The sequence below is a fragment of the Podarcis filfolensis genome, assembly GCF_964270895.1.
Source record: "Podarcis filfolensis genome assembly, chromosome: 3".
NCBI classification, from domain to species: domain Eukaryota; kingdom Metazoa; phylum Chordata; class Lepidosauria; order Squamata; family Lacertidae; genus Podarcis; species Podarcis filfolensis.
Window position 1 is genome coordinate 114,507,219 of NC_139606.1, and position 15,396 is coordinate 114,522,614.

Here is a 15,396-nt window from a genome sequence, read left to right on the forward strand (position 1 = left end):
TGATGGAAGAAGATAAGCATACAATGGAGGTCTTGTTCCCTGATGAAGAGAGCAAGAAAGCCAATAGCCCTTTGGACAGAGCTGTGAGCAATTCAAGTTAGAATTGCTGTAGAGTTCATCCCCACCATTCTGGCACAATCCATTAAGAATTTGTCCTCCTTTTCATGCATGTATTTAAAATAGATTTAGGCCCCATCTGCACCCCATCAAAACAATTTATGCAACAATAAAACAGCAATAAAAAACTACACTTAAACAACAACAATAATAATTTTATTAATTATACCCCACCCATCTGTCTGGGTTTCCCCAGCCACTCTGAGTGGCCTTATTGCTGTTGTTTAGTCGTTTATGTCTGACTCTTTGTGACTCCATGGACCAGAGCACGCCAGGCACTCCTGTCTTCCACTGCCTCCCGCAGTTTGGTCAAACTCATGCTGGTAGCTTCGAGAGCACTGTCCAGCCATCTCGTCCTCTGCCGTCTCCTTCTCCTTGTGCCCTCCATCTTTCCCAACATCAGGGTCTTTTCCAGGGAGTCTTCTCTTCTCATGAGGTGGCCAAAGTCTTGGAGCCTCAGCTTCAGGATCTGTCCTTCCAGTGAGCACGCAGGGCTGATTTCCTTCAGAATGGATAGGTTTGATCTTCTTGCAGTCCATGGGTCTCTCAAGAGTCTCCTCCAGCACCAGAATTCAAAAGCATCAATTCTTCGGTGATCAACCTTCTTTATGGTCCAGCTCTCACTTCCATACATCACTACTGGGGAACTTCCGGTCAGCGCCAGCGACAATGGCGGATTTCCCCTGATCTTCCAGGGGAACCGCTCCGGGGATTTAGGGTCTGTCGCTGCGGCGAAAGCGGAGACCCGTTAGAAACCACAGGCGGGGGAAGCCTGTGGACCTGGGATCCGGCGTGCACCTTTTGCACCTCCCTTGCTTGTGAGGAGTCCTTTTTTTGAGGCTCCGTTGCAAGGCGGGGTGAGCAGCGCGGTGCTTCGGATCAACCGCTTCGTCCCCGGAGTGAAGCCGCACAGCTGTTGTCGGAGAGCGCTGATTTCTTTCTGGACAATTCGGCTCTAAAAGTAACTACCCGTGAGTAGAACCGATTAGAAGATTTAAGATAAAGACCAAGGTTTAAAGAAATTAAACTTTAATTGGAAATTTTTAAAGAGGAAGAGTTAATCTGGATTTAATAGCGGGAAGGTTTAAACAGGAAGTCCACCTTCCGCTTTTGTATATAGCCTGAAGCAAAGACACTACAAGCAAAAATCCTGCAATTTTATTTTGCAAGTCTAAATATCCGCTGTTTAAGGTACCTACCCCCTTTGGAGGAAGTAGGGGGAAACTTTGATTTGGACAATATTAGGACTCAAAACCATCTCAGCACTGACCTGGGAACAGGCTGCCTGAATGCTAAGAATTGATTTTAAAAATTACTTCTTTTTTCTTACAAATGGATGTTGACAGCTGTTTAAAAGATACAGTTTCCTCTACCCCCTTTTGCATTCAAAATGGAGACCTGCAACATTGTTTACTTCTTCTTGAAATTGAACTGGCACTTGGGAAATAGTTAAATTGTATCCCTCTAGTGGGGAAACTTTGAAACTTTGAAACTGCTACAGGAACAAGTGCCAGCTGCAGATAAAAGTCTGGGAATTGACCTTGAGCATTTAAAATGCAGACATCTGAAGTAATAATAAATGAAATACACAAAATAAACTTTCTGTTGGAAGGGATCCATAAGAAATTGGATGACATGATCGGATTGGACAGTGGGGAACAGGAAAAGAATGGTGAACTGGCAGAAGGAAAGGAAGAAGAAACTAAAGTAATACATGAGGAACTTTCGACTCCACAGATGCAAACTGAGGTTTAGAAACCGAGGACATGTGACATGGATTTTGCTGAGGGACAGATTGTTATAACAGGATGTCAGTTCGGATTGGTAAAATGGAAAGATCCCATTTCACAGGGATCTGTGGACTGTTGGAATATGGACATGGACTTGGGTTCGGAAGACTCAGATGGTCTGGGGGCCTACGGGTTTGGAGGTACTTGGATATACCTTCTGAAAGATCACTCAAATTACAATTATAACCTTGGAAACCTAACTGAATTGCATAAAGGATGTAACTTCAATGTCAGGATGGAATACTTCAGAGATGAGTCAGTTGGTATCAAAGAGTATAAACAAAATCGGCAGAAGGGGCCTGGAGGGGACTTAAGAGCCTCTGATATTAGATTTCCAGATTGAGAGACATCAGGGAATGGATGGAAAGGACAGGCAGTTTTTGGGACCAGGGGGGTGCTGAGGGGGAAAATTTGGGAAATTCAAAGTGTATAAAATATATATTAAGCTCAAAGTTTAATGTAAAACAAAGTAAAATATTTGTGAGATTGAACAACGGTGGATAGACACTTCCTGGATTTTGTGTAAATGATGTGAGAGTTTATGTAATTATATGTGGTTAACTTAAAGCTCAAACAAGGTTGAGGAAAGTACGCTAAGTATACAGACAAAATTTCTGGTAAAATGGGAGGGATTTGCTGAAATAATAATCTGAAGCGGAATACAAAAAAGGGAGGTGTGAGGAAGTCAAAGAAACAAGCAAACGAAAGTATGACTATGGATGTTTTAATTTGTTTTTATGTATTGTTTATTGTTGGATTTTTCTTTTTGTTTTTTCATTTTTGTGTTTTTATTTGTTGTTATTGTTTGTGTTTTATCTTTTAAAACTTAATAAATATTACTTTTTTTAAAAAAATACATCACTACTGGGAAAACCAAAACAGGCAGTGGGTGGCTAGGGATGCTCGCTGCGTAGGCGGCTAGCAGTGCCCCCCAACGCTCGCCACAAGGGCGGCGAGCAGCTAGGTATGCTTGTCATGTGGGTGGCTAGCACTACCCTCGCAGGCTGGCTAGCCCTGCCCCCGCACCGCTCCGGGTGCCTGAGCAGGTACCTCTGCCTCTTATCTCAGGTAGCCAGCACTTTCTCATGTTCTCTCAAATGCACGATTCCACAATTTCTTTCTTTTTCTTTTTCTTTCCACATTGTCAAAAGAAATGAAAATAATCCACACTTAACGACCCAAAATTCTCATAATGATCTAAACTCTTTTCAAGACTAGAGCTCATCAAAGATGTAGGGAAGTTAGCAAACAGCTAAATTCATTCCTCAGCTTGGATCTTATAATTTAAAGGGAGGAGTTTTATCTCAATTTTATGGGGATTGGAGAAAGCTTTGAAACCTCAGCTAGGTGCAAAGGAAAATAGGTTAGAATAAAGAAAAAAAGAAAAATATTATTCAAGAGCCAGTGAAATATATTTGCATTAAAGTTAAAGAAAATCGCTATAAACGGCTCTATCAATGGTATATGACTCCATACACAGTTGGATTTATAGTATGTACGATGGAAAACTATAGACATTTGAATATTAAGGGTGTATATGAAACACGTTTGCTTAGAGAGAGATATAGCAGTGGTAACCTGTTGGAACAGGTTGAAATTTTTTAAAAAACTAGGCATTCACTTCCAATATGACTCCTCCTGGGATAACCATTGTAAACTCGCACTTAATGGAGTGGATACTTTTGCTCGGCTATTACTTGTTTCTTCTTCAACAGAGGGAATCAAAACGTCCCAGCTGCACTAAAGGTCTTTAATGCTTTAATGCAAAGTAGGCCCAAAACTTCTGTATGGCATCCCATTATAGGCTGGTGCAATTAACCAATCATTGGAACACATCCAATCAAAATTTCTGTGCAAAATCCTGGGACTGCCAAATTGTGTGCTGTATGCAGCCATGTGTCTGGAAACAGGCCAAGGGCTTCTGGAAACCAAAGCGTGGTTCACCACTATAAAATTCTGGCTCCACTTACGTTTTAAGTCTGATCCGTCTTCTTTAACTTTCTGTATGCTGGCGGAATCCCACCACTCCAAATGGTTGGCTGGCATTAAGAGCAGAAAATCAGAACCTGTGGCTTATCCTTTGAGTCGCTGCTTATGCTCCCACAATTAGAAGCATTCCAGACATTCAAGCACAGAATAATAGAGATTTTATTCCAAACCCTTAGCAGCACAGCCAATAAAACCTGCTCCCCATTGGGGTTGGGAATTCCATCCTCATTTGGCCAGGATGCTCCATATTTACATATCCTTTATTATCCCCATCTATGCAGAGCTCTTTCCCTAGCAAGATTTAATGTTTTGCCGTCTGCAGTCTTGCAAAGTAGGTTCTTGAGAATCCCATATTCTAAATGGCACTGCCTTCGTGGCACAAAGCAGGTCCAATCCATCACACACATTATATATTTTTGCATAAAATGGGCAATGAAATAAAAGTACTTGCTCCCCTTATTGAAGGAGGGGGTCTATGGCACCAACTCTCTCAGGGTGACCTAAGGTAAAGGTAAAGGTACGCCTGACCCTTAGGTCCAGTTGCAGACGACTTTGGGGTTGCAAGCTCATCTTGCTCCATAGGCTGGTGTTTGTCCGCAGACAGCTTCTGGGTCATGTGGTCAGCATGACTAAGTTGCTTCTGGCAAACCAGAGCAGCAAACGGAAATGCCGTTTACCTTCCCGGCGGAGTGGTACCTATTTATCTACTTGCACTGGCATGCTTTTGAACTGCTGGGACTGAGCAACGGAGCTGGGACTGAGCAACGGAAGCTCCCCCGTCGTGGGGATTTGAACTGCCGACCTTCCGATCAGAAAGCCCTAGGCGCTGTGGTTCAGACCACAGCGCCACCCACGTCTGTTGACTAATTGTAGGAATGATGTTGTGGAGAATGTGTAAAGATTTTTGAGTGACGCCATGAAATTGGGTCACCATATGTCCTAAGAGCCACTTTTGTATCTCACAATGTCTGGACAGTTTTATCCTAAAGTGCCTCCTTCTATGTTTTGTTATCTGTGCTGGGCTCCAATCTATGTATATGATGGTACTCTTACGATGCCAACAAAGGAGATTGATTGATTTACTAAGTGAGTGAGAGATGGGAGACAAGGAAGAAAAAAACAGATATTTATTTTGATATTATAGGAATATGGTGACTGTTGATATTCTGTATATTATGGGTGCTTTAAAAGTGTATATTTAGCTGTTTGGTGTGATAACTGTATATTGTGTTTTGAAATTTAATAAAGTTCAATACGTTAGTAATAATGTGAGTCTCTTGAGAGTCCCATGGACAGCAGGAAGATCAAACCTCTCCATTCTTAACAACAACAACAACAACAACATTATATGGGTTAGCTTAGCACTAGGACAGTGCGATATGACTGATCTGATTCATTATTCCTAAAAAAGATGAACGAATAGGCTGTCTAGAAGGTAATTTGTTGGGCTTTTGGAGTCCAATAAATAATCTGGGCCGAGACATGTTTGATGACAACAGTAGGTGCCTGCCAGACTCTTTTGCAAAGACTGTAGGAGCATAAGAAGAGCCATTAGCCCATCTAGTCCAGCATCCTGTTCCAACAGGCTGCAGATGTTGCACAACACAGTTTTACTCTAGCCAGTTGGTGCATACCAGTTCTTTGGAAGTTGCATTGAAAATCCCCAGCAGTAGCTCTGGGCCATAGAAACAGAGGTTGAGGGCATTCCTGGAGGTCATTGAGTGAGAAGTTGCATAATAAAAAAGGGCAAAAAAGTTTTGAGATAACCCCATCTTTCAGCTGGTTTCCTGTTAGGTCCCTTTGCTGTGACCTTTGCTGTTCTCTTTTTACTGATTCCATTAAGAACCCAAGCACCTTATGGTGAAGGCGGGTGGGGGTGGCGGCGATGGTGGTTAGGAATTTTATGAACAAAATAAGAACACAAGAAGAGCCCTGCCAAAGCCCCATCTAGACCAGGATCTTGTTCTCACAATGACCAACTGAATGCCCATGGGAAGCCTGTAAGGAGGACCTGAGAGCAATGGCACTCTTGCCACTTGCAATTCCCAGCAATGGGTATTCAGAGGCAAACTGTATCTGAAAATGGAGGGAGCACATGGTCCTTAGGGTCAGTAGACATTATCCTCCATCATTTGAAAGACCTACATTGGCTCCCAGTGCATTGGTGCTGACCTTAAAAGCCCTAAATGGCCTTGGTCCAGTACACCTGAAGGAGCATCTCCACCCCCATCATTCTGCCCAGACACTGAGGTCCAGCCCCAAGGGCCTTCTGGTGGTTCCCTCACTGTGAGAAGCCAGGTTACAGGGAACCAGGCAGAGGGCCTTCTCAGTAGTGGCACCCGCCCTGTGGAATGCCCTCCCACCAGATGTAAAAGAGAACAACAATTGCCAGATTTCTAGAAGACATCTGAAGGCAGCCCTGTTTAGGGAAACTTTTAGTGTTTGATGCATTACTGTATTTTAATATTTTGTTGGAAGCTGCCCAGAGTGGCTGGGGAGGCCCAGCCACATGGGCAGGGTAGAAATAATAAGTTATTATTATTACTATTATTTGTTTAATCCTCTTCTGAAGCCATCCAAGTTGGTGGTCATGTCTACATCTTTGTAGTGCTGAGACTTTGTTGGAAGTCTTTGGGACTGGTTAAACTTCTACAGAACACTTAGTCTGATGACATTCCCTACATTTCTTTAAAAAATGATCAAGATGGGTTGTAAAATATCAAACTGGAAGAAATTTAAAGACTACCTTCAGAAATATTGTAAAATTAATGAATGTTAAAATGATGTTTGGATTGGAAATAAGCGGTATTTAGCAACAAAAGTTAATAAGAATATGCAAAAATGAATTGATAAATGGATGAAAATATAGAGTTATAATATGTTAAGATATAGAGTTAAGATAAATGAAAGAGGGTAAGGATTTGCTGATTTGATTATTTAAATGGGAATACAAAAAGGGGAGGTGTGAGGGAGTCAAGGAAACAAGTTAAATGAATTTAAAGTTACAAAAACGGACTTGTTTTTAATTTTTTCGTATCTATTTGTCTTTTGAACTCTGTATTTTTCTTTTTCTTTTTCCTTTTTTATGTATCATATGACTTTTTGTTTTATTTTTGTAAACTTTCTTTTTGTAAAACCTCAATAAATATCTTATAAAAAAAATATCAAGATGCATTGTAAAATATCAAGATGGGAATGCTAAGGGAGATCTCCACCTTGTAGTCCTCTAATGCGAACCAGTAGTTCATTGGAGATGCCCCTAACATGGTGAAATGCTGGGTCTGTGAAATGGCCTCAGGTTGTTGACATGAAGAGCTTGCAAAACCAAGTCTGGATTTCCCCTTTTTGCAACAACCTGGTATGTCACCATCTCTAGAAGCCTTTAAATATCCGCATTACATCCCCTCTCCATCTCAGGTTGCCAGTGGTGGTAGATTGCAGTTGAACCTTCAGCCATGAGGCTCCTTCACCTTGTTTTTGGGCTTCTCTGCATGATGATGCTGGTGGTTCCAGGTAATGCCATCTTTTTTAAACAACCCTTGTCTCTGTATAAACTCTGTGAAAATCAAGTGTGATTTGACGGGGCTTACTCCCATGTGGACAAGAAGCAGGTAAGAACTTTTGGTAGAGGACAGGATGAAGATGAGACTGTATGAGGATATTCACAAATTCTGGAGGCATCAGCAGCGGCTCCCAGGTGTTCCTCCTGAGGCCCATAGTCATTCTCCTCTGTTGCCGCCTAGTTTATCCTGATGCCTAGATGCAGTTGGGGACACTATTTTGCTACCAGTGTGGAAGTAAGATTCAGTTGTTAGCCCAGAAGCTTCTGATTGTGGAATGGGAAGGAGCTCCTGTCTTAGGAACATAGGAAGCTGCCTTCTACTGACGATTGGTCCATCTAGCTCATTATTGTCTACACTGAGTGGTAGTGGCTCTCCAGGATTTCTGGAAGGAGTCTCTCCTAGCCCTACCTGGAGAACCCAGGACCTTCTGTTTGCAAGGCAAATCCTTGACCACTAAGCCATGGCTCAGTCTTGGACAAGTCCTTGCAAACATATGCAGTGAGTCTAGCTTGCAGAAATTTAGTAGAGGAAGCTTTTCCTGGTGTGAAAATTAAATGGTGGGGGAAGCTTCACTTGTTACATTTTTCTGTCACTTAGCAGGGAGTCTGTGGTCCTCCAGACGTTGCTGCACTCCACCTCCCATATGCCATGACCATTGGACAACTGTCTGCAGCTGATGGGAGTTGTAGTCCAGCAACACCACCTTGCTGTCTGTTGTAGCAAATTTCCATAATTGCATAAATTAGGTAAGTTATGTTGCCATTGTGTTATTCTATCCCATTTTTTTTCTCAATGCAAAGAATCTCAGTGCAAATGGGATGGGTGGGATGTGATCAGTTACCTAATGTGGGCAGACTGAAAGCAACAACAGTAAATAACACACATGAGAGTGCTTGGACTAAAATTGTCAACCAAAAGCTTTGCTTTTCTGGTTTATCACCACAGCAGCTACTAACACGGGGTTTCAGTAAAGCAAATAATTTAATCAGACAGTGCCTATATGATATCGAGTGACAGAATAACCTGGCCACAATAAGGAAATTTCGTCCATGGTATGATTATTTCCCACCTAGTCATTTTGACACTTTGGCACCCTATTTGCAAAATTTAACAATTCCAAAACACAGACGTGCTTTCACTTTGGCAAGATTGAATATACCATCTTCGGCTGCACTTGAGGGTCGATTTCAAAAAATTCCACTGGAAAAACTGTTAGGTCCCTGTGGAGATGGAAGTACAGTGGTACCCCGGGTTACATACTCTTCAGGTTACAGACGCTTCAGGTTACAGACTCCGCTAACCCAGAAATAGTACCTCAGGTTAAGAACTTTGCTTCAGGATGAGAACAGAAATCGTGCGGCAGCAGCAGGAGGTCCCCATTAGCTAAAGTGGTGCTTCAGGTTAAGAACAGTTTCAGGTTAAGAATGGACCTCCGGAACGAATTAACCCGAGGTAGCACTGTATTGAGTCAGTGGTTCATGTGCTTCTGGCTTGCACTCTTTATAAGGATTTGAGGAGTGAGGTTATTAGCCCTCTATTATTGTCCAAGCCGGGTCACTCAGCCATTGCTACTGTGTCCTTTCCTTTAGCAGATCAAGATGATCAGGTGACAGCAAAAACTGCAAGCAGGGGCAATGAGAATAAGATCTATTATTTGAATATTGATGTAAACCCCCAAAATGTATTTTTTATCATTAGGTTTTTACCTCTATCTTCAGTACATTTTATTTTATTTTATTGCTATGGCTAGTGGCCGATGCAAATAAATATTCTATCTATCTATCATATTGGTTGGAATAGGGCTGCCATATGTCTGGGATTTCCCAGACATATCCGGGATTCATCTGTCGGAAATAGTGCCCGTGTGGACTTTCCAAAAATCGGTAAAAATGTCTGGGGAAACCTGGGTGTATGTCAACCCATGCCAGAAGTGTTTATTGTTTTGGCAAATTTCCTTAAAAATAGCTCAGAAACAACTTTTGTGTCCAGATTTTCGCTTTTTGAAATATGGCAACCCTAAGTTGGAATGATTTCCATTCGAGAATGGGGTGAATAAATGAACATTGGCAATTTCTGCTTCCTTTTCTGTTTTCACCAGACTTCTCTAACATCCCTAGTTTTACCATACAAGCTAAATAAATAAAATTGACTATGTCGTACTTGGCAATGCTAAAATAATAGGAAATGCTGGTCTGTTTATGCTGAAGCCTCAAACTGCAAAGTCCTCAGTTCTGCTCCAACTTGATTTTGTGTCACCGTGTGTCTGCAGGATTTTCTAAAATCGGTAATGCCAAGCAGTGTCGTGAAGCCCATGGAAAATGTGTGAGGCGCAGATGTCCTGGTGCCTACAAGCGCATCGGGAATTGTGCTAGAAAGATTGCCTGCTGCAGGTGAGAGCAAAGATCTCTGGCTGAAAGAGAACAAGGCACATTTTTGCCAACGTAGGAGCCAGGGTCAAGATCCCTTCAGTGCCCATCAATAGTCAAGTTGGCACCCCTGTTTGCCAGTGAAAAGCAGACTGCCTCCAAGTGAATTTATGGAAGACAGCATCCATGCATTTGAGTCAACTCTCTCATTGCCCATTAGCTAATATCCAACTTACAAAACTTTGGAAAGCCTAGAGCAATAGTTTCTGAACTGTGATATTCTGAAGCTTTTCAGGGATTCCCCAGAGAGTTCAGTAACGGTGGAGTGGTTGTCATGGAAGACAATTTACCTGTTGCCACTTGGGGCTCCCTTTCTTGTGGCTGTGGGAAAAGCAAAAAAATATAAATGTAATGTGAACAGCCACAAAATAGGTTTGGATGTGTTCTCTGTTGTGCTTCTCATGGGGCAGACAAGAGTCCCACATCTGTGTCCCTCACAGAACCTGAATGAACACCATAAAGACAGCAGATTTTAAGTTTTGGCTCTACTTTGTTTTTTACTAGAACACCATAATCTACTAATGAGAGCTGGGTGGAAAAATCATACACTTAGAATTAAAGAATCTTGAGCTCAGAAGGTGTTTTGAGCACCAGAACTGAACTGAACTCATAGTCCTCCTCCTCCTCCTATTATTATTATTATTATTATTATTATTATTATTATTATTAGCTATCTCCCATCATTTTCCATGGCAGGGATTTATGGTGGCTTACAAATGAAATAGAAACAGCTAAAAACATTGAGAGGGGATTATTAAGAAGCAATTAAACTGTAATAGAATTACAATACAGTGGTACCTCGGTTTTCAAACGTCTCCGTTGGTGAACGTTTTGGTTTTCGAACGCCATAAACCCAGAAGTAAATGCTTCAATCATTGAACACTTTTTGGAAGTTGAACGTGCCAGGTGGCTTCCTTATTGAGTTTTCCATAAGTAAATGCTTTGGTTTTTGAACGTTTCAGAACTTAAACGGTCTTCCAGAACGGATTGTGTTTGAGAACCGAGGTATCACTGAATATAGAATATATAAACATACAGATAATTACAGTAAAAACATCATAGTAGTATCCTTCCTGAAAACAATGAATCCCCCAAAGCCTGCTGGAATAAGAAAATTTTCAACTGCTGGTGGAAGAACAAAAAGAATGCACTTCTGGTTAGATTTATTTATTTCAGCAGCCTAATTTGGTGGAAGTAGTTTTCTCTTTACTATCGTTAAACAATAGCAAATCAAGATCCCTTGTTGATTAAATGCAGGTTATATACACATGTATTTATGATTATTGATTTATATGGTAAAAATATGAAGTGATGTACTTTTTTAAAAATAACAATAATAATACAGTTTATAAAGAAAAATACAAAGATTATTCTCATTATTATTATTTTTTAAATCCAAATTAAAACATTAACCCAGAGGCAAAAGAGAGACAGAAACAAACAAACAAAGAGGAAGAGATAAAGTAAAAGGAAGAAAGGGAATTAAAAGAGAGAAAGTCAAAAATAAAGAAAGAGAAGAGAGAGAGAAAATAGAGAAAGAGAAAGGAAGAAATGTTTAAGAAACTAAAGAACTTCCAGTGTGATAGTACTCTTGATAAAAGTGCACTAAATAAAGATCATTCTCCTTAGTAATCCATTTATTAGTCACTTCATAAAAAAGAAATAAATCTCAGATTATCAGTCCCACTCCCACCCCCGCAATACTCTGCTCTGCAGTGGAATTCCATTGCAGATATGTTGATCTGGAGCAATTTCCCCGAAAGTCTAAAGACTGTGAACCAAACCTATGGCTAAAAGCATCCTTAGGAAATCTTCGGTACATGTCAGCCCTTGCCAGACATATACCAAGGTATGATATAACACATGAGTTTTTAGACATCTGAAGATGCAACTTGGACCAGGAACATATTACCTGTTGGCTATTTGGAACAGTGGGCTGAATCTAGTGCTCTTCCGCTCATCTTACTTGAACAATGGCTACCGTATCGTGGCTACTAGTCATGGTGGCTATGCTCTGCCTACATGGTCGGAGGCAGTAAGCTTCTGAATACCAAGAGGGGACGATGTTGCTCTGCTCAGGTCCTGCTTGTGGTTTTCCCATAGGCAGTTGGTTGGCCACTGTGAGAACAGGATGATAGACTAGATGGATCGTTTGTCAGATCCAAGCAGGCTTTCCATATGCTCTTAACAGCTGGGGATTTGCTGAATGAGCCTCTTCGCATTTCTGTAGCTGGTCAGGGAATGACTGTACGTTTCATATGAACCAAATTTACTTTCGAGTCGAATTTTTCCAGAATAAAATATGTCTCTCTGTGTCCTCCTTATCTGTGCAGGCGTTAACTGGCGACCGCCTGGCCACATCCCAATGGCCTACTTGGAATTCACTGCCTCCTGCCGCTGTGAAACTTCTATGGACCACACACTTGGGATTTTACTACACAGAGAGATGTGATTGCCTCCCACCTAAATAAAAACAACTTGTAATGCAACTTCGTGACTGAAATGGATCTGTTCATGTTTGGGAATGGGAAGATTATGGATTGCTTCTTTTGACTCCTTTTTTATTCCCCACCCCCTGTACAACCACATGCCAATGGACCTAAAGCACACAGATGAGATAGTGACACTTTTATGACCCTGCAAGTTGTCTCTGAATAAGAGCAGCCCAAATTCTAATGTTTAACCATTTATACTTCACTGAACTCGGTTGCCAAATCTCCCACCTTGTTTACATGAGCTAGATTGCACCAAATGGCCAAATCTGATGGAATAGTTCCTGTTGCAGCAGAATTATATTCACATTGTACGCACCTTGCATCTGCTGATCTGAAGGGAAGATGGTTCTTCTTGGTGTGTGTGTGTGTGTGTGTGTATGTGTGTGTGTGTGTGTGTGTCCCATCATTTCAGCAGCTGTCTGGCTTCAGGGAATTGTCTTCCTTCCCATCTTGGCAGTAGATAAGTAGAACAAAGGAAAAGGAGTCTTCTTACCAATTAGAAATTTTAATGATCACAGCGAGAGAACAAAGAATCCATTTCCTAGGAATGGCCACACATGTCACTACCGTGTCTTGCCACCTGGTCTCACAACCACTGTGCTTTCTGTGCTGCCACCTTATCTCCTCTCCTTGACCTTTGGCTGAGTAGATGAACGCTTTCTAACGACAGTGAGTCTGTTAACTTTCTCTCTCTCCCAGTTCTCCTCCTCCTAGCTGTTCCCCACCCATTTCTTCTCAGCTTCTGCCTTCTGAACTATGCCCCTCTGCAAACCACTGTTCAAAATCTATACTGTCCTCCTGCTCCTGGGAAGATTCAGGATCCTGATCAGGAGCGGGGGGGGGGGGGGGCTGCTACCATTCCTCCTCTGTGCAGCCCTCCTCAGCACGGTCCCTGACAGCAGCTGGCTCACACAACGTAAAAGCCACTTCTGGGTGTGGCTTTTCCATTGTGTGGATGATGTGATGTCGATTAGCCAAATGGGGGAAATGTGTGATATGTGGAATGACGGAGTTGGCAAAATGGCAGGAGTTATTTAAAAGCCCATTCATGAATGGGATAATTGGCCCAGGCACCAGTCACTCATATTTGACTTTGTTTCAGCGGTGCCTGTTCTTGCATCGCTCCTCTCAGCTCTTTCCAGGACTTGAAAGGGCAGAAGCTTTGAATACAACCCACACTGTCAGTGATGTGGTGAGTCCTTTCTATTCCAACCTCCTGGCCATGCCCTCCAGCTCCCATCAGATCCAGGCAGTATGACCAATAATCAGGAATGATGGGAGTTCCAGCCCAACAACATCTGGAGGCATGATGTTGGCTAATCCTGGATTAGAGGGACTCAGAGTTCTATTGCCGGGGTGCAATCCAGACTCTGTGGACCACTCTCTGAGGTTCAGTTCCCATGAGGGTAATCCGCAAGGTTCTAAACTGTGCTACAGACAATGAAACAACCTTGCCCCCTCCTTCAAAAACAGAAGGAATCACGGTTAACCAGTTGCTCAGTGACAATGCTTTTATTGAAGAGAACAGCTTTAAAGCAAACAAAGTCAAGATGTTTCTGTGGGGTTCGTGAAAAACTCACAAGGAAGAAGAAGAAGAAGAAGAAGAAGAAGAAGAAGAAGAAGAAGAGGAGGAGGAGTTTGGATTTGATATCCCGCCTTTCACTCCCTTTAAGGAGTCTCAAAGCGGCTAACATTCTCCTTTTCCTTCCTCCCCCACAACAAACACTCTGTGAGGTGAGTGGGGCTGAGAGACTTCAAAGAAGTGTGACTGGCCCAAGGTCACCCAGCAGCTGCATGTGGAGGAGCGGAGACACGAACCCGGTTCCCCAGATTACGAGACTACCGCTCTTAACCACAACACCACACTGTCTTCCAGGCTGCCATGGTAGCTGGAGGTGATGGTTTTCCAAGCAAAGCTGCGTGGGACATCTTCCTTCAGTCGTTGACTCTTAAAAGCAAGAGAATGTGGGACTACTGATTAATCACCAGAAAGGAAATCGTTACAGATCCAGTCCTGATTTCAAACATCTAATCTGCACTGGTGGTGCTGTGGGTTGAACCACAGAGCCTAGGACTTGCCAATCGGAAGGTCGGCAGTTCAAATCCCCACGACGGGGTGAGCTCCCGTTGCCCGGTCCCTGCTCCTGCCAACCTAGCAGTTCGAAAGCACATCAAAGTGCAAGTAGATAAGTAGGTACCACTCTGGCGGGAAGGTAAACAGCGTTTCTGTGCGCTGCTCTGGTTCACCAGAAGCAGCTTAGTCATGCTGGCCACATGACCTGGAAGCTGTATGTCGGCTCCCTCAGCCAGTAAAGTGAGATGAGCGCCGCAACCCCAGAGTCGGCCACGACTGGACCTAACAGTCAGGAGTCCCCTTACCTTTTACCTTAATCTGCATAGCCCTGATTAAACATGCCGTATTTTTCGCTCTATAAGACGCAACAGACCATAAGACGCACCTAGTTTTTGGAGAAGGAAAACAAGAAAAAAAAATCTAAATCCCAGAAGCCAGAACAGCAAGAGGGATCGCTGCGCAGCGAAAGCAGTGATCCCTCTTGCTGTTCTGGCTTCTGGGATAGCTGCGCAGCCTGCATTCGCTCCATAAGACGCACACACATTTCCCCTTACTTTTTAGGAGGGGAAAAGTGAGTCTTATAGAGCAAAAAATACGGTACATAGAATAATAGAATGGCAGAGTTGAAAGGGACCCCAGCCCAACCCCCTGCAATGCAACATCTCAACCCTTTCCGCTCTTTTCTAAAAATACTAATTGAGACATTTATATAATGACTTAAACATCCACATTTCTAATCACTGTTTTTATACACATTACCTCTCTTCTGATGCATAGAGTCTAGCTCTCATCTCTACTGCTCTTTCATACTAAAACAACTTCTCCATCTTCATTTGTCCAGTTGCTTCCCTGTCCTAACTGAATATGAGGATTTAGTCCTACACGTTGCCTGCATGTAGAGCATTCACATATTTAATTTGAATCAGGGCCACCTTTTATGTT

At 42.5% G+C, this 15,396-nt stretch overlaps 1 long non-coding RNA gene across 1 annotated transcript; it reads left to right on the forward strand.

The window, feature by feature from the left end:
* Positions 1–7,321: 7,321 nt before the first annotated feature.
* LOC310759256 lies at positions 7,322–12,346 on the forward strand. Its single transcript, XR_014546287.1, has 3 exons — positions 7,322–7,409; positions 9,729–9,849; positions 12,219–12,346. It is a non-coding gene; the product is annotated as an uncharacterized lncRNA (long non-coding RNA).
* The last annotated feature ends 3,050 nt before the right edge of the window (positions 12,347–15,396 follow it).